At 47.6% G+C, this 24956-nt stretch overlaps 1 long non-coding RNA gene across 1 annotated transcript; it reads right to left on the bottom strand.

The window, feature by feature from the left end:
• Positions 1–8235: 8235 nt before the first annotated feature.
• LOC310700710 lies at positions 8236–24183 on the bottom strand. Its single transcript, XR_014522744.1, has 3 exons — positions 23788–24183; positions 10753–10911; positions 8236–9245 (listed from the first exon to the last, which is right to left on the bottom strand). It is a non-coding gene; the product is annotated as an uncharacterized lncRNA (long non-coding RNA).
• Positions 24184–24956: the final 773 nt, after the last annotated feature.

Here is a 24956-nt window from a genome sequence, read left to right as displayed (position 1 = left end):
CTCCCGTTGCTCAGTCCCTGCTCCTGCCAACCTGCTGTCCACATGACCCGGAAGCTGTACGCCGGCTCCCTCGGCCAATAAAGCGAGATGAGCGCGCAACCCCAGAGTCGGTCACGACTGGACCTAATGGTCAGGGTCCCTTTTATCTGTAAGTTAGTCGGTGTTTCCCGGTCTTTCTCTGATCTGCGAATGACCTGTTCTCCTTGGACTCGGCTATACAGCTGCAAATAAAACATTTTAAATGTGTTTTAAGTGCAATATACAATGTGACACTAGGTGAACCATAAGGAAAATTCAAGTATTTTTAAAAACACTTTTTTTTATATAAATCAATTTCAGAATGGTTTTTATCTGTGTGTACAGTGGTACCCCGGGTTACATACGCTTCAGGTTACATATGCTTCAGGTTACAGACTCCGCTAACCCAGAAATATTACCTCGGGTTAAGAACTTTGGTTCAGGATGAGAACAGAAATCGTGCTCCGGCGGCGCAGTGGCAGCAGGAGGCCCCATTAGCTAAAGTGGTGCTTTAGGTTAAGAACAATTTCAGGTTAAGAACGGACCTCCAGAACGAATTAAGTTCTTAACCCAAGGTACCACTGTAGATTCCACCTGGCTCCCTGACAATGGATTCATTCTGAACACTTGTGTGCAATTTTGTCTTCTTTTTTTGCAAATCAATTTCCCTAATTATCACGCGCGCGCGCGCGCACACACACACACACTTGCCAATACAGGAATGCATACACACGCTTTACTCTAGTAAATGCATTTTTTGCACATATTACTTGCCTCGAGTGTTGCGCTGCAAAATTCACAGAAGTGTGGATTTCAAAGGATGGCTCTCATAACGTTTGAAAATGTGAGTAAAGCAAGTTTGCTTTTAAATGTGAACCGAAACAAATTTATCCCCTGTCCTAGTCAAACGTGTCTTTGTACTGGGTCAAAAGGAACCCTTGGTTCCCTGAGGATATGACCACATCTGGGGGAAAGGAAGCCTTGAAGCTTGAAGCTGGACATGATAGCTTTTTAGGGAGGGAGTTTGTGGTGTGGAGGCCTGCAGCTATGTTCTAAAATAGCCCACCCCGATGAAATCTGTGCCACTCACTTCTTTCTGGCTGTGTGGCTCGACCGTGGGAAAAGCCAGTGTGTTAGACCCCACCTATATGCTTGTGCAAGTCATACACAGTCTCCAGCTGTGTGGGATCACACCACGGGCAGAGGACTTCCATGTGGGGCTGCGTTCGAAGAGCACTGACATCAGTAGTCCATTGATACATTGCTAAGGCTTCATCACTGCCCTACAACTGTCAAGGCTGCCCCTGCTATCCTAATCGTGTCTCCAAAATGATTGGCATGCTGTTGCCATGTTTCTTCCTCTGCTACCAGATTTTCTCCCGAAAGTTTGCTGGAATCTTAAGTTCTCTCTATAAAATTCAAAAGCAGCTTGACCTTTGCGTTTCCTGTTTTTGGCTTGCTCCAGTGAGGGCCCTGTCCAGAATCCACTGAAATGAGCGAAAAAGAAAAATAATAAAGCTCCCAGTGGGTTTTGTCGGATTCGAGCCAGGCTTTATATAATTTGAGGATGGATGTAAATTAAACCAAAGTGGTGATTGTTTGCATATGTGCGCATGGTACTTATTCTGAGAAGCTGTTTGAATAGAGTTGGGAAACGTCACTGCAACGCTGCCTTAGTGTCAGGGTCGCACACACGGGTTCCCTGATTTAGGTGCCCTAGGTGTGCTGAGATCTGCCTACAAATCTCTTGCTTTTGTGCAGGGATGTCTGCATGGATCATGTCATCCTGCAGCTTAGTCACTCCGTAGTATGCGGTGGAGCCATGTTGCTGGTCTGTTCTCGTTTAAGAGCGACAATGAAACAATAACAACAATTTATTTATTGATACCCCGCCCATCTGGCTGGGTTTTCCCAGCCACTCTGGGTGGCTTACAACAAAATACAGTAAAAATACAGTTAAACATCAAACGTTAAAAACTTCCCTAAACAGGGCTGTCTTCAAATGTCTGCTAAAAGTCAGATAGTTGTTTATTTCCTTGACATCTGATGGGAGGTTGTTCCACAGGGTGGGCGCCACTACCGAGAAGGCCCTTTGCCTGGTTCCTTGCAACCTCACTTCTCGCAGGGAGGGAACCGCCAGAAGGCCCTTGTAGCTGGACCTCAGAGTCTGGGCTGAACGATGGGGGTGGAGATACTGGGCCGAGGCTGTTCAAGTCTTTAAAAGTCAGCATCAACACTTTTAATTGTGCCTGGAAATGTACTGGGAAACTCTTGCTTCTTGACTGATGTGTCCTTTAAGCCTTCCATGACATTGCCCATTAATTTCAATTGAAGGAGCTGCTCTGTGCACGCAGAGGGATGTTCATGCACTGCGACTTCTCTTCATTGAAACAAATAGGTGGCCAGTCCAAGAAAGGGAGCTTGGGAGCTCCTACACATACAACAAATCATTGGGAAGTGGTGGTGGTGGACGATGATGTATGCAACATTTCAGAACAATTGCCCGAGTTTTAAAAAGACATCCCAGTGTATAAAGGCATTGGGCATCCAAATTCCAGAGATTTTCCTACTGCCTCTACCAGAGTTACTTTGTTTCCAGCTTATAATTCATTGCAGTTTGTTGTATACAATACAATCTAGAAATGGGAAAATCTCTCGCTTTCAGTTTCTCTTAGTTCATTTTTCCAGGCAATCTGATTTCGATATCAGTTTGCATCCCCCCCCCAAGTTCTCATGGATATTGTGAGGGTTTGATTAGCTGCTTGTGCGTGAAAACGTGCTCCCTCAGAGTTTGTGCGACCCCACAAACCTCCGTGTGTGACGGAGCTCCTCAGACATGTCTGCTCTAGTCACTAGTAGAGTCCGACAGTGGCTGTCTGCGGAAGCGTTTCCAGCAAAGAAGTTCCTTAACGGAAACGCGTCTCCTGGACTCACGGCGTGACAGTTTCCTGCGAGGTGTGGGTCTCCCTATGGGAGACTCCGATACCTCCCCACTGTTCTCGCTGGAAGCCTCCCTGAGCCCTCCCTCCTGCTCGCATTCCCTCAGAGACCCACTCCTCCCCCTGCTGGTCCCTGCTTCAGCAGTTGAGTCTCTTTCATCCTGCCTGAGTCCCTCCACCACCTGATGCTCTGATGGCAGTTCCCTGACATCCACCTCCCCTCCAGGGCCCCCCTCACCCCCTCCCAATTCCTCCCCCCTGGGAGGTGAAGGGCTAAAACCCCGAAACGAATCTTCCTCATCTTCTGACGTCTCGAACAATTCTCTCCATCGATCGTCGTCCTGGCCAGCTGAATCCTCCTCCTCTTCAGAATCTGGGAACCCCTCCAACTCCTCTTCCTCGTCGGTGGTGGCAAAGTATTCCCTTCGGAACCTCGCTACAGGCTGAGGTTTACGTGGGAACCTCTGATGAAAAGTCTCTATTAAAACCTCGTCATTGACATCCTCTGCCCTAACCCAGGTGTTTTCCGACTCCGGTTCCCCTTCCCACACTACCAAATACTCTACTTGATCTCCCTTCCACCTGGAATCGAGGATCTCCGCTACATGGTAGCTGTGTTCCTTCTCCTCCATTGCTGGTCCCCTAGTGACCCTCCCCTCACTGTCTCCTCTATACGGTGACAGCAACGACCTGTGAAAAACTGGGTGCAGCTTCATGTGGTTCGGTAACCGGAGCCTGAAAGCCACTGGATTGACCTGCTGTATGACTTCAAACGGACCCAGCCTTTTGGGTCTTAATTTCTTACAACCTCCTTTGAATGGCAACCCTTGGGTTGACAGCCACACCTGGTCCCCCACCCTGATGCTTTCACCTTCCCTTCTGTTTTTGTCTGCCTGCCTCTTATATTCCTCCTTAGCCCTGTTTAAATTGAGTTGGAGCTGGCGATGGATCGCTTCCATTTCTTCCACGAACTGTTCTGCAGCTGGAACGCTCCAGTTCTCCCCCTCCCCCCCTGGGAAGGCTCTGGGATGGCACCCGTGATTAGCCAAAAAGGGGCTCATCCCCGTGGACACGTTCTCTGCATTGTTGTAGGCAAATTCTGCCAACGCCAACTTCTCCACCCAATCATTCTCTCTGTCATTAACATAACACCTCAAATATTGTTGGAGAACCCCATTTGCTCTTTCCGCCTGCCCGTTGGTTTCAGGATGACGGGCCGTCGAGAAATTAACCTCTACATGCAGTAAGCTCATGAGCTTCCTCCAGAACCTGGAAGTAAATTGTTTCCCTCGGTCTGAAACCACCCTCAAGGGGGCGCCATGCAACCTAAACACATTCTCTACAAACAATTTGGCGGTTTCTTCTGCTGTAACCGCATGTGAGCAGGCTATGAAGTGGGCCATTTTAGTTAACAGGTCTACTACAACCATGATGGCTGTTTTCCCTCTAGACCTTGGCAGATCAGTCATGAAATCTATTGCCACTGCTTCCCACGGTCTCTCAGGTGTGGGCAGTGGTTCTAATAAACCAGCCGGCGCCTGCCTCTCCCCCTTGGCTCTTTGGCATTGTTCACACCCTCTCACATACTCCCGCACATCTTCCCTGACCTTGGGCCACCAAAATTCCCTGGTAACCAGCCACATGGTTTTGTGTTGCCCAAAGTGCCCTGCTGTGGGGCTATCGTGCAGCTGCTTGAGTACCTTCTCCCTCAATTCCCCTTCAGGTATATATAACGCTCCCTTATAATACAATGCCCCATTTCTCTCCTCAAAACCACCGGATTTGTCTTCCTCCCCTCTGAGATCCCTGAGTTTCCCCTGGGCGTATGCATCCTGCACCGTACCCTCTACCAATTCCCTTTGCCCCACCAAAGTCGCCCCACACACCCAGCGGTCCTCTGGAATGATATGGGTTTCTTCGGGTGCTCCCTCCCCCTCCAAATATTCAGGTTTGCGTGAGAGAGCGTCCGCCCTAACATTCTCTGGGCCTGGCACATAACAAATCTCAAAGTTAAATTTGGAGAACTCTTGGGCCCATCTCAACTGCCTTTGGTTGAGCACTCGCGCCGTTCTCCAGTACTCTAGATTTTTATGGTCCGTGCACACTTGCACTTTATGTTGTGCACCAACTAGCAGATGCCTCCATCTCCGGAACGCCTCATGAATAGCAAGCAGTTCTCGGTCGTACACCGTGTAGTTCCTCTCGGATTTGTTCAGCTTCCGCGAGAAGAAGGCACACGGACGCCACTCTGACTCCTCCTTCCCCGGCTGCAGAAGAAGCACCGCCCCTATGGCTCTGTCAGATGCGTCTGTTTCAACCCTTAGCTTCTTTCGTAAATCCACATGCAGAAGTTGTTCTTCAGAGGCGAAGGCCCTTTTCAGTTCCTCAAACGCTCGCTCCGCCTCCGCCGTCCATACAAACTTCTTTTTACTGCTGAGACAGTCAGTGATGGGCGCCGTCAGATGGGCGAAGTTGCGGATGAACTTACGATAAAAGTTTCCAAACCCTAGGAACCTCTGCACATCCTTCTTGGTTTTGGGTGTTTTCCATTCCAGCACTGCCTGTACCTTGCCGGGATCCATGGCCAATCCCTTGTCTGACAGGCGGTACCCCAGGAATTCCACCTCCTTGGTATGGAACCGACACTTCTCCAGTTTGACCCACAGCCTGTTGGCTTGCAGTCTGCTCAACACTTCTCTGACGTCTCTCACATGTTGCTCCTCATTCTCAGAATACACCAACACATCATCTAGAAAGGCAACGCAATTCTTGTAGAGCAAAGGGCCCAGCACGTGGTTCATAAAAGATTGAAAACACGCGGAGCCTGCTTGTAATCCAAATGGCATAACGAGGTATTCAAACGCCCCCAAAGGGGTAAACATGGTGGTTTTCCATTCATCCCCTTTCCTTATGCGTATCAGGTTGTACGCCCCCCTTAGATCCAGCTTTGTGAAAATCTTTCCCTTCCTCACCCTGGTCAAAATATCATCAATTCTGGGCATAGGGAACGCCACCGGTTCAGTCACTGCATTCAGCCGCCTAAAATCACATACAAGTCTCGGCTTGTCCGCATTTTTTTTGTCCACAAAGAACACTGGGCTCCCCCCTGCTGCTTTGGACTCTCTGATGAAGCCTCTCTTCAGGTTCTTGTCAATGAACCCTCGCAACTCCTGCATTTCCCTGTCTGACATGGCATACAACTTGCCCACGGGAAGCTGTGCTCCTGGGAGTAAATTGATCTGACAATCAAAGGGTCTATGAGGTGGTAGTTGGTCAGCTTCCTTCTCGCTGAACACGTCGCTGAGATCTGCATACTGTGGTGGTACCTTCACCTTCCCCATTACTTCAGTCCCTGCTAGGGTGGCTTGGGCCCCTGCTGAACCCTTCTCCCCTTTGCAGTGTTCTAGGCAATGTGCTGAACCAAAGGACACCACTCTTTGATGCCAGCCAACCAGCGGATCATGTAGAGCTAGCCAGCTCATTCCCAAAATAATGGGAGCGCCTCCCAGGGTGGCCACATTAAACGCTATCAGTTCTGTGTGCCTTGCCACCCTCATTATCATTGGGACAGTCTGCAAGCGGACTCCTCCTCCCAACAACTCCCTGCCATCAATCGTGGTCACCTGCAGGGGGTTGCTTAAAGGGATGGTCTGTATCTGGTGTTCAGCAGCAAACTCCTTGCTCATAAAATTGCAGGAGCTGCCTGAGTCCAATAGCGCCTTTATTTTTAGGGGGTGCCCATTCTGCAGCTCTAGCGACACTTCAATCACTAGAGCAGGTCGAGGAGCTTCTGGCACGGGCACTTTCACTTCTCTTTGGCCTGGCTGCAGTGCCCCAATTGTGGCAACCAGGCGTTGGCTTTTACCTGCTCCGCTCCCCCTTCTTCTCCCCCCTCAACAGCTCCCACCATCCCTTGCCATTCCTTCCTCTGGGGGCAGACTCTGGCAAAGTGGCCTGGCTGTTGGCAGAGATAGCATTTCCGGGGGCCCTTTCCCTCCTTCTTAGCTCCCTCGCTGGTTTTTGAAAATGCGCGCGCGCGCGCTGTTCCGATTTCCATCGGCTCTGCCGGCGGGAAAGCTGGCTCAGGAATGTCTGGAATGCGGAACTCCTTCCAACGTTCCCCTCTCCCTTCCCGCCTCTCCAAGGCTCTTGCCTCCTGCCGCGCTCCTATGGTCAGCGCAGATTTGGTCAGCTGATCCATAGACTCCGCCCTGGGGCTCCGTGCCAGCTCGTCTTTCACCCCCGAAGAAAGACCTTCTTCAAATAGCATTTGAACGGGTGCCGCCGATAAATCCCAACTCAGTCTGTGAATCAGCATGGTAAACTCAGTCCAATATTCACGGACAGATCGACTTCCCTGCTTACAAGCCATTAGCTGTCTGCGCACCACCCCTTCCTCAATATCGCTGGAAAACATGATATCCATTGCACGAAAGAACTTCATTGTGTCCTTTAGTATGTCATTGTGCGTTGCCATTAGGGGTCGAACCCAGTCTCTAGCCCCTTTCTCAAGATGCCCAATTACAAAAGCAACTCGCGATTCCTCATCAGGGAACTCATCGAACTGCACATTAAGGGCATATTGCATCTCTGTCCTAAAAGCATGGTAGTCCTTGGGGTCCCCCCCAAATTTCTGCACCAATCCTGGTACCTTTCTGGGGAATTGCGTGGCTCTCCCCTTCTTGTCTGCATCCTGAGCCCTTCTCTCCTCCAACCTCGCCGTCTGCAGGGCCAGTTGAACCTCCAACGCTCGGTATCTATCTTCCAAGCTTGGACCAGCTCCAGCCCCTGCTCCTCCGGTTCCGGTTGGTTCGCTCATGATGCCTTCTCTTGCACAGGCAGCGTACAAAGACTGTCGGACTGCTGTGAGGGTTTGATTAGCTGCTTGTGCGTGAAAACGTGCTCCCTCAGAGTTTGTGCGACCCCACAAACCTCCGTGTGTGACGGAGCTCCTCAGACATGTCTGCTCTAGTCACTAGTAGAGTCCAACAGTGGCTGTCTGCGGAAGCGTTTCCAGCAAAGAAGTTCCTTAACGGAAACGCGTCTCCTGGACTCACGGCGTGACAGTTTCCTGCGAGGTGTGGGTCTCCCTATGGGAGACTCCGATACCTCCCCACTGTTCTCGCTGGAAGCCTCCCTGAGCCCTCCCTCCTGCTCGCATTCCCTCAGAGACCCACTCCTCCCCCTGCTGGTCCCTGCTTCAGCAGTTGAGTCTCTTTCATCCTGCCTGAGTCCCTCCACCACCTGATGCTCTGATGGCAGTTCCCTGACAGATATTAATATGCATTTTCTTGCACGGTTTCCCCAATATTTGCACGCAATTTCGCCTAACACGTGGATTTTATTTACAATAAATTTGGGGGGCGCAGCACTCAAAAAGGTGACGCAGCTTCAAGTATTCCTGGAGCAAGCTGGCCCTCTTTTAATCCCCTGGGAGTGGCCCGCTCCCAAGCCCGGTCGTGATTGGCCAATTGTGTGAGCGGGCTGAATCCACTCGCCGAGCGACAAGCTTAGTCCCAGGAAGTGGCCGAAGAGGCGGGGCTTCTGCCAGCAAAATTGTGACGCGTGCCCACAACGGCATCCACCACAGAGGGTCAGCAAATTTACGAGCACTTTATTTGCATTTTTCGTACATATTCTTGGCTGGAGAACTGCTTTGCCTTGGTGCTCCTATTGTTCTGGAAAATGCGTATTGGCATAGTGTTCACTCTCAGTGTGAACTGAACTGCTTTGAGTTTTTGTTTTAACAAGTTGTGTATGAATTTTATGAAATAAACAAATACAGTCGTACCTCGGCTCCTGAATGCCTTGCAAGTTGAACGTTCCGGCTCCCGAACGATCAAAAACCAGAAGTGAGTGTTCCGGTTTCTGAACATTCTTTCAGAACCTGGATATCCGAAGGGACTTCCGATTGGCTGCAGGAGCTTTCTGCAGCCAATCACAAGCCACGCTTTGGAAATCAAACCAGTGTGGTGTAGTGGTTAAGAGCGGTGGACTCGCAATCTGGTGAACCGGGTTCGATTCCCCGCTCCTCCACATGCAGCTGCTGGGTGACCTTGGGCCAGTCACACTTCTCTGAAGTCTCTCAGCCCCACTCACCTCACAGAGTGTTTGTTGTGGGGGAGGAAGGGAAAGGAGAATGTTAGCCACTTTGAGACTCCTTCAGGTAGTGATAAAAAGGGATATCAAATCCAAACTCTTCTCTTCTTCCCTTCAAATGGACTTCCAGAACGGATTATGTTCGACTTCCGAGGTACAACTGTACTCAAATTTCTCCCCCATGCCTAGCTATAGGACAAAAAGAGAGAGTTCTGTAAAGTGGCGCTTCTGGCAGAACAAAATATACTGTTTTTTCCCCTCACACTTCTCCCCAAACTATCCACGCACCTGCACTCCCCAGCCATATCCTCCCTATTGCCACGCAATTCACTGGGGGGAGAGAAGTGCCCCTCTTATTCAAGTCATTCATCAGAATTCGCTCATTCCTAGCATGTTTGGGAAACTGGAACATGGTTTAGATGCTTAACCTGGAGGCACTTGCGCGCTCTTGTAAAGGAAACAAAGCAAAGACGTTTCAGACTAAGGTTCGGAGTGCTCTAAAAGTTCTTGGCTATAATGCTATGTTGTCATCTGCCGCTATCTGAGCCCTGCAAGAATACAGAGCCCTTGTGAAGTCAAAGAGAGTGGTAAACCCTTTTGGCACAGGACAAAGGGTCATGCACTGTGGACTTTGCTTAATGCACCCAGTGTCAGCCTTTAAATGATACCTGTCAACTGAGCACATCTCAAAGGGCAGAGTATGCTCTTCTCTTTGAACTGCTTTTCACCCTCTCGAGCAGCTCATGTGAAATGTGAAGTGCCAAAGGGGCTCCAAAAAGCTTTTTTAAAAATTGCAGGAAAGTTGTTCTTTCTTTTTTAAAGGGTCGAGATTCCAAGGGAAGGAATGTAGCGCTGTTGACATCAATGCAAGCATGCCACTGGAGAAGACTCATAATACTTGGCAATGCTTTGTATGATGCTGGATCAATTATTTTTGTCTATGTGAAAGTTTGCTTGGTCTCTGGTACACACATGTCTCGAAAGGATCTTTCCCCTTTTGACCTTTCAAGGGGAGATTCACACTGGAGCTTTCTGGGTGGGCAAGTGATTGCTGAATCGTCACTCTATTGTGTGCCCTGATTGATCTTCAAGGCATGATGTGCGGAGTGAAGAAATTCACCAGCTTAATGGCGATACAGTATGTAACCACCTTTCCCTTTGCATATATATCCCGTTACTCTTCCCTGATCACATCTAGACTTCGTTATCTCTCGCCGCTTCAATTTCTAAAGTTCATTGTCATCTCTTTGTGGCAGAGGCCTGCCTTTTCCTGATGTTACTCTATAAAGCACCAGGAACATGGATGGCACAAGACAACCTACTTCGTCAACATTGTCATTTGCAACTGAGCGGTCAAATGAGTCTCTATAGCCAGGGCTTTTTTTTTCATCCAGAACTCGACTGAACTCAAGTTCTAGCACCTCTCAGTAAGGTGCCATTGTCGAGGGAGGTGTTCATGGTTTCCGGCACCTCTTTTTCTAGAAAAATAGCCTTGGTCATACCCATAAACGACTTAGAAAACATGTCTAGTTTCCCTGAAGTCAACGTCTACCCACTGACTGCTGCAATTTGGCTGTGAACCACCACTTAATCAAAATAAAAACAACAACCCAATAACCCCCCACCCCCCCAAAAAAAACACATTTTAAAAGGGCATAGGATCCTCACAACATTTAAAGTAAGACAATTAGCAAACCTGAACAGAAGCCACTTGTTGGAAAGACCATGATCTCAGAAATGTCTGTGGCAACCTTTATTGGCATCCAAATTGGCCGGGTGGAATATTACTTAATTATCCTCGAAGTTCTACCTTCACTTTTCGCCAAGACCTGCAACTTGTGAACTGCCTTGAGACCTGTGGGTTTAGGGTGGTATATAAATTAAATAAACTGGTCAGTGAGGTCATTCATAATTCTTAAAAAAAAACAAACAAACAAAAAACAACTCTCCCCCCACCACCACAGATGGAGGACTGGGCTTGAAGGATAGGAAGACACAGTTAGATCTGTCCACTGAGCTGAAGTCCAGATTGGTGTACATCTAATTTCTGTGAGTGCACCCAGTTTCTGCCATCCAATTCCTGTTCAGATCAGAAGGTGCCTCCCAAAATCTGCAAAGAGCAGATGAAAAAAGCAGTTGGGGGATTTGCCACAAAAACATTTCAAATGTTTAGAGAATCTGCTGCTGGGTCTTACCTGATTATCTCTCCTCACCCAATATTTCACTTTAACCTACTCTCATGCCAAATCCCCCCAGTCGCTTTTTGAACTTGGAGGTGAGTGAAGAGAAATTTGAGGGAATCTTGAGCAGAGCAACTTCCAAAGAGAAAAAACGGGGAGATAAATATATACGTTCACAGAACGTGTGCTTTTATACCCCTTTGGATCCTAGCCTTTGGATATTCTGCAGATCACACTGGTATGTGGGGCTACCTTTGAAGGTGACCCGGAAACTACTACTAATCCAGAATGTGGCAGCTAGACTGGTGACTGGGAGCAGCCACTGAGACCACATAACACTGGTCTTGAAATACCTACATTGGCTCCCAGTACGTTTCCGAGCACAATTCAAAGTGTTGGTGCTGACCTTTAAAGCCCTAAACGGCCTCGGTCCAGTATATATGAAGGAGCGTCTCCACCCCCATCATTCTACCCGGACACTGAGGTCCAGCGCCAAGGGCCTTCTAGCGGTTCCTTCACTGCAAGAAGCCAAGTTACAGGCAACCAGGCAGAGGGCCTTCTCGGTAGTGGCACTCGCCCTGTGGAACGCCCTCCCACCAGATGTCAAAGAGAACAACTACCAGACTTTTAGAAGACATCAGAAGGCAGCCCTGTTTAGGGAAGCTTTTAATGTTTGATGCATTACTGTATTTTAATATTTTGTCGGAAGGCGCTTAGAGTGGCTGGGGATGCACAGCCAGATGGGCGGGGCATAAATAATAAATTATTGTTATTATTGTTATTAGTAATGTGTTGGTAAATAAATGTTGATATGTTTATAAAGTATGCTTTCGTACCAGGCCAAGCAAAGCTCTAGCCTAGCTTGGGTGAGGGCCATTTAATGAATGAATAGCACATCATTTCCTGTAGTAATAAGAATAGGAATGTAATTAAAATTGTGTGTTCTAAATATTTGCTTGTGGTTGGTGAAAAATATGTAATTTTATTGCCTGGGAAACTGTTGGAATAGCTGTTTCACTCCGGATAATGTTCAGTCCCCAAGGGGGGGAAAATAACTAGCCACAGACCTGAAAAGTTTACATATGCACCTTTGATTAGACCCATTGGGTTTTACAGGGATCACCATGCATGCAATTCTGGTTCATTCTGGCTCAACATGCCGAGGAGAACTTCCTAACAGATTTGTCCTCTCAGCGTGCACAAAGCAAGACACTTTGTTCTTTGCCAGATCAGGGACGAAACTGGCGTGCTACGAAAAGGATTGATTATCACTTTAAAGCAATTAGATGTCACAAGAGAACAGAAAAGTATGAAACATTTATATGCAGGAATCTGCCCTGGAACGGAGATGAAACGCTCCCTTCAAACACAGCCTTTGCCCAATGTGTCAAATGTGCAAGACTGCGGCTTGGTTTTCATCATCGCAGAGAGTGACTCTTTAACAACCTTCTTAATGAGAGAGTGGAATAGATTGAGGCTGGCATGGTTTAGGAAAGACTTGAGGGGTGGCGTACTGTACTTAGATCCAGCCTTCTGAATATCAAGAGAGAGATGGGGAGGGGGTACTTTCTGTCTGAGCATGAGCAAAGATGTAGCCCAGAAGGGAGGGAGGAGTAGATTGTAGAAGTGTACTGGACATTTAGGGGCATCCCTGTGCCCCATTCTCACGGCAATTTCTGAGCTAGTGAAATATCGCTGCTGAGACATGAAGCTACGATTTACTGAAATCCAAATTCGGATGACAATTTTCTGTTTCACATGACTCAGTTGGCAGAACATGAGATGGGGTATGAGCCATGTGTTGGCCACAAGTGTCCCGCATTGCAGTTGTTTGCACTAGATGAACCTTGTTGTCCCTTCCAACTTTACAATTCTATGGTTCCCTTCCTTCAATCCCTATACTGTGTGAGTGTCTGGAGGCGGTTGGAGGATGGATGGCGACTAACAGATTGAGGCTGAATTCTGACAAGACAGAAGTACTGTTTTTTGGGGACAGGGGATGGGTGGGGGTGGAGGTCTCCCTGGTCCTGGATTGGGTAACTGTGCCCCTGAAGGACCAGGTACGCAGCCTGGGAGTCATTTTGGACCAGCAAAATGTCCATGGAGGTGCAGGTCATTTTGGACCAGCAAAATGTCCATCGAGGCGTAGGTCAATTCTGTGTCCAGGGCAGCTGTTTACCAGCTCCATCTGGTACGCAGGCTGAGACCCTACCTGCCTGCGGACTGTCTCGCCAGAGTGGTGCATGCTCTGGTTATCTCTTGCTTGGACTACTGCAATATGCTCTAGGTGGGGCTACCTTTGCAGGTGACCCAGAAACTGCAGCTAATCCAAAACGCAGCAGCTAGACTGGTGACTGGGAGAGGCCATTGAGACCACATAACACCGCTCCTGAAAGACCTACATTGGCTCCCAGTACGTTTCCGAGCACAGTTCAAAGTGTTGGTGCTGACCTTTAAATCCCTAAACAGCCTCAGCCCAGTATACCTGAAGGAGCGTCTCCACCCCCATCGTTCAGCCCAGACACTGAGATCCAGCTCCGAGGTCCTTCTGGTGGTTCCCTCCTGCGAGAAGTGAGGTTACAGGGAACCAGGCAGAGGGCCTTCTCAGTAGTGGCACCCGCCCTGCGACATCCCATCAGATGTCAAGGAAATACAACAACTATCTGATTTTTAGAACACAATCCTGTTTAGGGAATTTTAAAAAATGTTTAATGTTTTATAGTGTTTTTAATATTCTGTTGGGAGCCACCCAGAGTGGCTGGGGAATCCCAGCCAGATGAGTGGGCTATAAATAAATTACTACTACTGCTGCTGCTGCTACTACTACTACTACTACTACTACTACTACTACTACTACACTACCTTCAAGTGAAACCCTAAGTCCAGCTAGCTCAGTATCATTTACAGTGGTCTTCCAGTATTTCACTCAAGTGTCACTCAGCAACTGAACTGAACACACCATTTGTGCTTATATTCATAATACTGACGATATCTTGCCACCAGTCTTTTAAGTTTGCCTACTCTGCTTTCATTTAGGATGGCCGACTTTCTGATGAGCCCCAGCTCCTGTGATGTTGATACCGGCTGGATTTTGAGAAGACAGTATAAGATTGCACTGTTAGATAAATAATGAAAGATTGCACTGTTGAAATCATGAAATGAAGGGATGTGCCTTTTACATACTTTTAAGTTAAAGATCTGGAAGTAGGGGTGAGGGAGGAATTTGATTCAGCTTGTATTTAAATCTGAATCTTTCAAATTTGCTCATTCCAAATAGATGAACCAAAGCGCATCTTTCTGTTGAAATTCACACTCAACTGAATTTTGTAATGCAGTTCGCCAACCAACCAATGTTTACAAAAGTGAATGTATTAGGTAAAAGTGTACATAACTATAAAGATATCCATGGAAAGAAGATACCAAAATGCATATTACAGAAATTGCTTGTAAACATGTGTACGTTAGTCAAAAATGTGTTTATTAGCATAAATTTGCACTGAAATGCTGCTGATTTTTTTTTTTTAAATCACAAATTGCTGCAGAATATGGATCACTGAAATTTAGATTGGCAAAATGGGCAGATCTCTCCATCTCCTTCTGGAAGTGATCAAAAATTACTCTCTGTGTTCGTAGCTACAGTATTTGGGCGCATTAATTTATCTGCAAAGCAACCGAGATCATGACACTTTTGTGAAAATAAAATTAAAAGACAGAGGAAACTGCTAGGATTATGACAGAACTGCTTGAATGGTTCAGGAACAGAAAGCATAAGATGCCCTTTACTGTAGGGTTAACCAGAGCGCCTAACGCTTTTGTTTGTGTGTGTATACTGAGAGGGAGTGGTGAGTTATATTAAAAGGTTTTTATGTTTAATCAAAGCAGGCAGTTGGGTAATTAAAGCTATTAAAATTGATAGGGCACTAGGCCTAGATAAATTACATCCTAGCAGTTCAGGCAGTTAGGAGGGCCTCTGGCAATTATTTGGGTGGGAAGAGGAAAGTGTAGAACAGAATTCGAAGCGCAGATAAGCGCCAAAGTACATGTTCAGATATATCACACAAAGCACTTAATTTATAGTTGTGTTTTTTTTAAAAAAAAAAGTAGCGGTGGAGGACGATGGTATATCCCCCAAAGGAAGGAGCATAAAAAACTGAAAGCCTTTCCCCACCCCACAGTTTATTATCGAAATTACATAGCACCCTCAGCGGAGATGGTGCTTGAAACTAGCATAAGGGTGGGGAAGACATATTGCTGCCCTGAGGTCTTACAATCCCAAGGGTTTAAAAAAAAAGAAATCAAAAGAAGAAGAGAAGGAAGGAGAGATGATAGGGACAAAGGAGGAAGATAAACAGGTTTAGGCTTTGGGCCAAAACATGTACATGTTTGGTTACAAAGTGGGTGCATGTTTTTCTTCTTTCTTTCTTTCTTTCTTTCTTTCTTTCTTTCTTTCTTTCTTTCTTTCTTTCTTTCTTTCTTTTATTGGAGCAGGTTGGGAATAGCCGCGAAACCCTCCACAGACTTACAGTGGTACCTCGGGTTACATACGCTTCAGGTTACAGACTCCGCTAACCCAGAAATAGTGCTTCAGGTTAAGAACTTTGCTTCAGGATGAGAACAGAAATCGTGCTCCGGCGGCGCGGCGGCAGCAGCAGGAGGCCCCATTAGCTAAAGTGGTGCTTCAGGTTAAGAACAGTTTCAGGTTAAGTACGGACCTCCGGAACGAATTAAGTACTTAACCCGAGGTACCACTGTACTTCGCTGTGCTCAACTGCTTTTATGTGTGTTTTCCCCAGCCCAGTTCACTGACCTGGCTTGCATCTCTGTGTGGGTGAATGTCTTTCAGCAATCAAGTTTGGACAGGCAGGGCAGGAAAGGGCTTCACTCTCATGCCTTCTGCGCTTCTTCTAGTATGAAAAATTCACCCCACCCCTGCTGAATAGCTGAAAAAGCTGTGTAATAAACACATTCACCTGTCTGGCTTGGGCCTCGGTGAGAGCTATGGGGACAGCAATTTTGTAAGGTACGTTCTGGTTACAATCCCCGTACTGCAAGTAACTGGAATGGGAATCAAAATGGAAGTTCCGCATGAGAATAGGAGCAAACTCCTTGGCCCCAGGGGTCTTCGGCCCCCCAATAAAATATCTGAAGGGGCCAGACCCACCTCCCAAGTTGATGGGCATTGCCATTCAAATGGTGTGCATGCGCCGTATCATGTGATTGATTATGTGGGGCGAGGCTTACCCCATATTTTATTCATGTTGGCACCCCTACGCACAAGAAGTATACTGCTATATTATCCAACAGTGACTCACAGATAAGTCACACTAAGCAGAGGCCCCCAACAATGTTAATTAAAGGTTTCCCACTTGAAAAGACAGCTTGTTCTGCTGCTTTCTGATGAATGTGGATGTGAAATTAATGAAGACTAGTTTATTAGTTGCCTCTTTAATAGCCTTGGGACAACGGGTGGCGCTGTCATCTAAACCGCAGAGCCTAGGGCTTGCCAATCAGAAGGTCGGCGGTTTGAATCCCCGCAGTGGGGTGAACTCCCGTTGCTCAGTCCCTGCTCCTGCCAACCTAGCAGTTCGAAAGCATGTCAAGTGCAAGTAGATAAATAGATACCACTCCAGCGGGAAGGTAAACGGTATTTCCGTGCGCTGCTCTGGTTTGCCAGAAGCAGCTTAGTCATGATGGCCACATGACCTGGAAGCTGTCTGCGGTAAAGAGAGATGAGTGCCGCAACCCCAGAGTCGTCTGCGACTGGACTTAACAGTCAGGTCTCTTTAATAGCCTATATTATCCTGTGAACTGCCCTGAGATGATGATGATGATGATGATGATATTGTAATTGCCTTTGGGTCAGTCTTTTTTCTGGGCGGAGGTGCTAATTATTGATTTCCTCTCACCCACCACTGCTTTTAACTAGGGACATGGTGGCTGCAGTGAAGTAGCAACCATTTTTTTAAAAAGACTGTGTGCCTCCTTCGTTGCAACTGGTCCTGAGAAATAGAAGCTGCTAAAACATGCTTTAGCATTAGCCAGGCCATATTCACTGCTGCTCTCAATTAATCCAGTCATAAAAGGTAAAGGTACCCCTGCCCATATGGGCCAGTCGTGTCCGACTCTAGGGTTGTGCGCTCATCTCACTTAAGAGGCCAGGAGCCAGCGCTGTCCGAAGACACTTCCGGGTCATGTGGCCAGTGTGACGAAGCTGCTCTGGCGAGCCAGCACCAGCGCAGCACACGGAAACGCCGTTTACCTTCCCGCTATAAAGCGGTACCTATTTATCTACTTACACTTAGGGCTGCTTTCGAACTGCTAGGTGGGCAGGAGCTGGGACTGAAAGACGGGAGCTCACCCCACCGCGGGGATTTGAACAGCCGACCATGCGATTGGCAAGTCCTAGGCACTGAGGTTTTACCCACAGCGCCACCCGCGTCCCTAATCCAGTCATATTAAAAAGCAAATTGGCACCCAAAGTAACTCAACACAAACAGTCAAATGGCAGGGACTCTTTCCCCCAAGCTTCTGTTCTCCGGTAAACACTGAGATCTACGTAGAAACCAGGAATGGCTCCCTGGACTTCAGGCTGTGGCCAGAAGGTATTTTTAGATACAATTATTCAGAAGTGGTGGCTCAAGTTCATGTTGAGGCAAGTCACGGAGGAACCACGCGGAGGCTGACAAGCCCAGTTGACTTGGCGTGGGATGCAAACTCCGTCAGGTGCTAAATGCTGGCAACCTTTTATGAACCACCATGAGCTGTGAGAGTGTAAACAGACCGCTGACAGACACAGATGTAATTTTTGAGATTATTCCTGTTTTAAATTTCCTAAAGCGGTGTTCATGCCACAGTAGGACTTTTAGGTCTTATGAAAGAAAGATCTCCCTGAGATACGGTTGCATTCAACAACATTCTTTTTAAACTTTATGGATTCCCCACCCCCAGAAAGTGCAATTCTGGATTAAATGGGAGGGGTGTGGGTTGGCATGGCAATGACATCATGTAGATGCTGGAAGAAAATTTGAATGCATAAGGAAGAATGGCTGAATCTGTCGATTTCAGTTTCCCAGTTTCCCAATCCAAAATTCATTTTTCTAGCTTTCCACATTAGTTCATGGATTTCTTTAAAAAGAAGTTCCAATTGAAATTTATCAGGTTAGTCTTAATTTATCCTAATATAGACATTTCTGTATGCAATTTTGCCTAATAGATACAGTTTTGCCAAGCAATTTCCCTGAATATGATGCTTTGCTTGGTATGTTATTTTCACTGATGTATGCATGCCTATGCACACTTTATTTCAGTTTATCCTGTCCCCTTTTTACACAATAGTTGGCTGGAGCACTGGATTGCAAATAAATAAATGAATAATAATAATAATAATAATAATAATAATAATAATAATAATAATAATATATTTATACCCCGCCCATCTGGCTGAGTTACCCCAACCACTCTGGATGGCTCCCAACAGAATATTAAAAATGCAACAAAGCATCAAACATTAAAAATTTCCCTAAACAGGACTGCCTTCAGATGTCTTCTAAAACTCACATAGTTGTTTATTTCCATTACATCTGATGGGAGGGTGTTCCACAGGGCAGGTGCCACTACCGAAAAGGCCCTCTGCCTGGTTCCCTGTAACCTCACTTCTCGCAGTAAGGGAACCACCAGAAGGCCCTCAGTGCTGGACCTCAGTGTCTGGACTGAGCAATGGGGGTGGAGATGCTCCTTCAGGTATACTGGGCCAAGGCCGTTTAGGGCTTTAAAGGTCAGCGCCAACACTTTGAATTGTGCTCAGAAACGTACTGGGAGCCAATGTAGGTCTTTCAGGACCGGTGTTATGTGGTCTCGATGGCTGCTCCCAGCCACCAGTCTAGCTGCCGCAAAATTCAGAGACGTGTGGATTTTAAAGACTGCCTGAGTTTTGGTTCATTTAATTGTTTTCAGAAAGTATGAATTTGGGGTGTTTGCCTTTCAGTTGAACTGAACTGAATTCCTCCCCCATCCCTATTGCATGAGGAGCACTGAGCCTACAGTAAGCAGCCCTCTGGAGTGCTCTCAGTTGCAAATCCCACTCTCCCCATAGCTCCTCACTTCTCTCTCTCTCTCTCTCTCTCTCTCTCTCTCTCTCTCTCTCTCCTTTTGCTGGAGTTTCTATACAGCAGCAGAAGCTGCCAGTGTGCATGGCCTCCCCGTGTAGCTCACTCATATGACGGTGCCAGCTGGAGAGCCCTGCTGACTTTTTGCTGACACACCAGAAATATATATGTTAGGAGGCTTTCACTATTATTATCACATTATAGCTCTCTCTGGCTTTCTTGCAGAATGGTAAACAATAGCAGGGCTTCTTGGAGGTCATGAATCCATAAATACACACACCTCTGTGTGTGGTCTTTGCCAACAACCCTTGAGAGAAAGAAAGAAAGAAAGAAAGAAAGAAAGAAAGAAAGAAAGAAAGAAAGAAAGATGAGTAAATGCGAATCCAAGCAACATGTGGACATGTTTTGACACCATGACCTGTCGATATCCTGTTTACCATAATGTCCTAGAGTCGCACATTGGAATTCTGCTACTGACTGCATTAAGAGAACATCCATTGTGTGGTGTAGGGTGTTTTTGGAGACATTTGAGTCCGTTTGGCATAACTTTCTCTCTTTTTTTCTCCACTGAGGAATGCATGTGGAAAATGTTAGTCTGGAATGCAAAAATCCATACGTATTTTGCAGGAACACTTGAGAACTGGGGACTTGCTTTCCGCCGACTCCTGTTCATGGATATTCTCTGAGCAAGGGGGGAAAAAACCCCATCTACAAATGAAATTCTTTCTTTATTCTGACATAATGCTTTGTAAGCAGATTCCTCGACATGCTTTCTTGTGCGGAGGAAAACTGCTCCATATAGGAACCGGCTCTTTGGGAGAAAGCAGATGTAAGAGTTTAACAGCAGTCACTGCAGGTTTATTTCTGGAGAGGGGATGTAGTTCTGTAGCAAGGCGCATACTTTGGCAGTGCAGCTGCCAGTCAGTGTAAACACTACTAAGCTAGATGGGCCAAGAGTTGGATATGGCAGGAGGCAACTTCCTGTGCTCCGTTTGTCTTATAAGCCTGGTTTTTCATTGCACTGACCTGATTGCAGCAAGTGGGATGTTTGATCAGCTCCTGTCACTCCTTCCCTTCTTTCTGTGCAGGCTTCAGCAACCTGGTCTCTCCAGATGTTGTGGACTACAAAGCCCATGCTGTCTGAGGCTGATGGGAGTATTCCATAACTCCCCCTATATTTTATTTTTTTAAGCTTTAGGAAATATGGTTTATTCACCTAGCGTATTTTTCGCCCTATAGGGCGCACCGGCCCATAGGGCACACCTAGGGTTTTTTTTTGGGGGGGGAAATAAAGGGGAAAAAATTATTTTCCCCCCCCCAGGCGCGGGGCTGGGGCGGGGAAAGCCTGAGCTTCCCCCGACCCCAGCCCCCAGAACAGGCTGCTATCCGCAAGCCTTGGGAGCCCGGCGGGAACTCCCGTGGGCTCCCAAGGCTTGCGGAGAGTTGTCCGAAGCCCAGGGTGCGCTCCCCGGGTTTCAGGCTGTAGGCTGCTGTCCGCAAACCTTAGGAGCCCAGTGGGAACTCCCGCCGGGCTCCCCAGGCTTGCGGATATCTGCCCGAAGCCCGGGGCGCGCTGCTCATTGCGCCCCAGGCTTTGGGATGCAGGCTGCTATCCGCAAGCCTTGGGAGCCTAGGCGGTCAAATATCACCACAGGGGAAAGGGCTGGATTTCACCTTGGGGCTTCCAGATGTGGACCCCTGGCATAGAAAAGCAATGCTATGTGGTGTTTCTTGTACAGTGGTACCTCGGGTTACATACGCTTCAGTTTACATACGCTTCAGGTTACAGACTCTGCTAACCCAGAAATATGGTAGTACTTCGGGTTAAGAATTTTGCTTCAGGATGAGAACAGAAATTGTGCTTTGGCAGCGCGGCGGCAGCGGGAGGCCCCATTAACTAAAGTGGTGCTTCAGGTTAAGAACAGTTTCAGGTTAAGAACGGACCTCCAGAACGATTTAAATACTTAACCCGAGGTACCACTGTACTAGGTAAAAGGTAAAGGACCCCTGGACAGTTAAGTCCAGTCAAAGGCGACTAGGAGGTTAAGGCACTCATCTCACTTTTCAGGCTGAGGGAGCCGGTGTTTGTCCACAGACTGCTTTCTGGGTCATGTGGCCAGCATGACTAAACCGCTTCTGGCGCAACAGAACACCATGACGGAAACCAGAGCGCACGGAAACGCCGTTTACCTTCACACTGCAGTGCAGTGGCGTAGCGTGGGTTGTCAGCACCCGGGGCAAGGCAAGTAATTTGCGCCACCTAACCCGGGGCAAGGCAAGTAATTTGTGCCCCCCCTAACCCCTAACCTGCCGCGTCAGGTGATCTGAGGCGAGTTGCTGCTGGCGCTGCCGCCCAAACGATGCCGCTTGCCCGGAGGAGGAGGAGGGCAGAGAGGCGAGGAAAATGCAACATGGCTCAGCAGCTGCAGCGGCAGCGGTGGCGGCGGGGCTGTGAGGAGGGGCTGCCTGGCGCGCCCTCCGCGGCTCTGACGCGCGGGGACCGCGGCGAGCGCTGAGAGCCGCTGCCAGCTCATCGGTTCCGCGAGACATGGGGCTCTGCTACAGCCTGCGCCCAAGGCTCTTCGGCGACTCCGGAGGCGGCGAGCGCCCCCCCCGATGTTGCGCCCGGTGCGGCCGGCCCCCCTTGCACCCCCCACGCTACGCCACTGCTGCAGTGGTACCTATTTATCCACTTGCACTGGTGTGCTTTCGAACTGCTAGGTTGGCAGGAACTGGGACAGAGCAACAGGAGCTCACTCCGTCACGGGGATTCGAACCGCCAATCTTCTGATTGGCGAGCCCAAGAGGCTCAGTGGTTTAGACCACAGCGCAACCCGCATACTAGAAAATGATAGGTAGGGTGTTTCTAAGACAGGTGTGGGGAAACTGTGACCCTCCTACAGCTCCCATCATCCCTCACCATTGACTTTGCTGGCTGGGACTGATGGGAGTTGGGGTCCAAGAACAACTAGAGACTCATAGGTTCCCCACCTCACCCACAGTCTAAGTGAATGAAAACACTAACACCAGAACGTGTGTAATGATTTGATCATTGTAGTGACAAGAAAGCACTCGAGTCTCTCTTTTTTACAGCACTCTGGTTTGGGACTCCTGGCTAAACCTGAGCTCAGCAGCTGTCTTTATATATATCACACATTTTGGCTGCATCATCTCTGTTTGTTTGTTTCTGTGCTTTACGGCTGCTGCCCTGTCCGTTATTCTAATGCAATTTCTAGCATTTCGTATGTTTTTATGGCTGGCTCTAAGAACGACAACAGCTTCATCTCCAGACCCAAGCTAAACAAACCGGGCTGGAAAAGTTCAAAACCAAACACTTTGCTCCTGTTGATGAACTGGAGGCTTAAAAAATAAAATAAAATCCTACTTAAGCTTGTAAATCAAAAAAGGCATTCGCCTGCTTCTTAGAAGAAAGCATAACAAACCACACTTCAGATCTTTAGAGGGCCACCAACGGCTCGGATGCCGAAACAGCTACAGATCGAAAGGACTGTTACCGATACAGGAAAGGAAAATAAGTTTTGCTGCGGCAGCTCTTAACGCAGAGGTGTAAGAGGAGGTGCGGCTGTAAACAGCTGCTCTGGTGGCATGTAAGCTCCACATTCCCTCTGCCAGGAGACAGAAGCCTGGTTTGGTTTCTCCCAACGCAGGCTGTTAACTTCTCATCCTTCTCCATCAGTTTCAACCTTAAGGATGGGCTTTCAGTTTCAAGCTTTCAATTTCCATTGCTTTCTCTTTTTTCCAGCCTTAGATTCACTTCTCCACACTTCCGGGCAAACACAACACTTCTCCCCACCCTTGGGAAGACAACATTGTTGTTCAGTTAGCTGCTGCTTTTTAAAAGTCCTCACAAACACCCACAGGCACTTTAGTGTGAATTTCACACAATACATGCATGCTTGCATGTAATTTTGCCTAACGCACACACACTCTTGCCAAGCAATTGTTCCTAATATGATGCATTGGTTTTCACCGATAATAGATGGATTTTTAGGCACAATTTACCTCAGGATATGCATTTTTGTATACGTTCTTTGGCTGCAGAACTGCACTGCAAAATCTGGAGGTGTGCACATTGAGAAGGATGGCCGGGTTTTGTTTCAAATTTGACAAATTCTCCTTTAAAGGTAAACTGAATCCAATTCTTCCCCATCCAAAGCAAGAGAAGGCATGAATTACCCCACACAGAAATTGTTTTCTTTCTCTTTCACCCCTCTCTCCTCACTTCTCACCGAGTTTTAAAGCCTATGGTTTCCTCACAACTTCACCACTACTTGGACTGACACTGGTGTGTGGAGAAGCCTTGTATTTGGGACTGTTTATTATTAGGGGTGTTAATAGTTGCTGCACTGAGGAGATGTGCTTGGAGGTCTAGCCTCAGTGCCCAAGAGCTTCCAGAAGTTGGGCCAATGGAAGGTATCAACTTACCTGTTTTGTGGCTCTCATTCTCCTGGATCAACGTCATCAACAGGTGGAGTGGGCAACTGGTTCAGCACTGAAGGTCATGTCAGAAGTATATCACTGAGTTTTGGATGGCCCATCGCAGCTGATTGATGTAATTTAGATGCCTGCGGGCTGGCACAGTCCTCCTCAGTTTGTGTACCAGAGAGCTGTAGTGAGAACAGCTGCTGTAATAAGCAAGCAAGCAAAATAAACTGAGGTTCCTTTAAGTCCAAGCACAAACAGCCAGAGGAGGATGCCTGCTGCAGCTCTGTATGATTTATCTTTCGGGTCTCGCCTCCTCCTCTCCCTCCTCAGCAACCTCTGCTGCATGGGATCGATTCTTCTGCATGTCTGGATCATTCAATTGCTCATGATGTCAGCAGGGTAGAATCACAGAATCATAGAGTTGGAAGAGACCACAAGGGCCATCGAGTCCAACCCCCTGCCAAGCAGGAAACACCATCAGAGCACTCCTGACATATGGTTGTCAAGCCTCTGCTTAAAGACCTCCAAAAAAGGAGACTCCACCACACTCCTTGGCAGCAAATTCCACTGTCGAACAGCTCTTACTGTCAGGAAGTTCTTCCTAATGTTTAGGTGGAATCTTCTTTCTTGTAGTTTGGATCTATTGCTCTGTGTCCGCTTCTCTGGAGCTGCAGAAAACAACCTTTCTCCCTCCTCTATGTAACATCCTTTTATATATTTGAACATGGCTATCATATCACCCCTTAACCTCCTCTTCTCCAGGCTAAACATGCCCAGCTCCCTTAGCCGTTCCTCATAAGGCATCGTTTCCAGGCCTTTGACCATTTTGGTTGCCCTCCTCTGGACACGTTCCAGTTTGTCAGTGTCCTTCTTGAACTGTGGTGCCCAGAACTGGACACAGTATTCCAGGTGAGGTCTGACCAGAGCAGAATACAGTGGCCCTCGGAAGATAATGCCTGTTATTCTTTCTTTTGGGGCCAATAGAAACACAATTAGAAAAGGATTATGGAAGATTGCTCCAATATATGATTAAAGCGGCGAGATTGCTCGATGCACCAAGATGGAAAGACACAACCCTACCCCACTATAGAAGAATAGCTGATAAAACTATTGAACTTGGCTGAGGTGGCAGAGTTAACATGTTTAATTAGAGAACAATCACAACTGAC

Source organism: Podarcis liolepis (genome assembly GCF_965112155.1).
Source record: "Podarcis liolepis genome assembly, chromosome: 2".
Lineage (NCBI taxonomy): Eukaryota > Metazoa > Chordata > Lepidosauria > Squamata > Lacertidae > Podarcis > Podarcis liolepis.
This window is presented reverse-complemented; position numbering and strand designations above follow the sequence as displayed.